We start from the raw sequence: 1,684 nt of genomic DNA on the forward strand, positions 1-1,684 counted from the left end.
CACCATGTTGACCAGGCTGGTCCCAAACTCCTGACCTCAGGTGATCCACCCGCCTCGGCCTCCCAAAGTGCTGGGATTACAGGCATGAGTCACCATACCCAGCCTATTGCACATTTTTTAAGTGGCTACTTGGCAGCTTGACTTCCATTGAACTTGCATGGGTGAGCTAATGGGGTAGACAAACAGTAACCCTCCAAAAGCCGGAGCTGAAGGATATCACCTCCTGAGCCTTTCCTCTAGCTCACTCCAGTGATTATTCCAAGTCTACCCATATTTTCTAGAGGTAGTTGATCCACACACCAACTGCCACAACTTGTGTAGTGCTCATAGAAGGGATTGTCTCTTTAATGACCTAGCCTGGGAGTCAATGGGGCTGTGCATTTCTGAGTGGCCCTAGACACTGGAAACAAACAGGCAAATATACAATTGGGCCAAATGCTAGTAGCTCTCTCCCCATGAGAGTACAACCTAAACACCAGTAGAGGCGTTTGTCACAGATTCTCTCCCTGGCTTAGTACAGAGAATGGGAGATAAAGGTTCACACTCAGCTTCACCATCATGATAGAAGAAACTGAAATATACATCCAACACCCCCACATTTCCAGCTACATATAAAGTGTTTGGATTCTACCTTACTTGTCTTGGGGTCTTGACAGGACATGGCACATTCTAATCTCCAAGGGGCCACCAAAAACAGAGACAATAGTTTGGATAAACACAAGTAATTAGGAGTCATCTTAAGATCTCTGACCAAGTGAATTGGCAAGACTATTCTCCTTCACTCATTTAGATTTCACTTGAGAAAAGTTAACATTGCATAGTCAGGGCAGAAGTCATCAATCTAGATGCTAAATATTATATACATGTCTTTCAACATATTCCAGGTTACTTTTTTTTCCGTATGTGATACATTTTTCTAAAAAATCAATTGCATTCTGTTCCAGGATACTTTTGTGCAATAAGATTTCCTTGATTCATTTGAACAAAACTGTGCCATTCTCCTTGAGCCACATTTTGATCTGCTCAGTGTTTCTTGTCAACATCTACTCCATAGGCATGGTCCTGGTCAGAAAGTGAAAAACTCATTTCTGCCCAAGAGTACAAGAAGTGACCTGGCATTGCTGCCAGATAGCAGCAGAGTTGAAAAAGGCCAGTACAGTAAGGAAGATGGCAAGCCATCAAATACTAAAATATATCTTTCATCCTTCCTTCCCACTGAGGCCATGTCTCATTTCTACCTCTTCGTAAGATATCCACCCATACCAGCAACTCCCAACTGTTATACTGCCACATAAAATACCCATATTACAACGTACCTTGTTCTCTTAACTAAAATTTCTTCATTCTAGTCCCAGCCTTTCTCTTAACCTTATTACAATGATCACAAATTGAAGAGGGAGAATAGTGTAAGATCAAGTCTGCAAGTTAAACTATAGTCCTGATACTGGAATCCACAAACAGAAAATCTGAATTATAGATAAGCAAAGATTCAGATTCTGAAGCACTCTTAGATCTTGGGCATCTAATATCTTAACAATATTTAATCAAGAAAGAAGCAGGCAGATGACAGGGGTGCGGGAGGAGGGGCAAGCAAGATAGAAGAATAACTTTTATTAAATAATGACTTAGTACCAAAAACATGACTGACATTATTAATTGATCCATATAACAAATATGTGTTGGG

At 40.9% G+C, this 1,684-nt stretch overlaps 1 protein-coding gene across 1 annotated transcript in view; it reads right to left on the bottom strand.

The window, feature by feature from the left end:
* The window catches only part of NAT2 (N-acetyltransferase 2 (arylamine N-acetyltransferase)), a 186,523-nt gene that overhangs the window by 169,985 nt on the left and 14,854 nt on the right, over positions 1–1,684 (bottom strand). The gene's annotated exons all lie outside the window — the stretch shown is intronic.

This window comes from Colobus angolensis, unplaced genomic scaffold (assembly GCF_000951035.1).
Source record: "Colobus angolensis palliatus isolate OR3802 unplaced genomic scaffold, Cang.pa_1.0 Scaffold14, whole genome shotgun sequence".
Lineage (NCBI taxonomy): Eukaryota > Metazoa > Chordata > Mammalia > Primates > Cercopithecidae > Colobus > Colobus angolensis.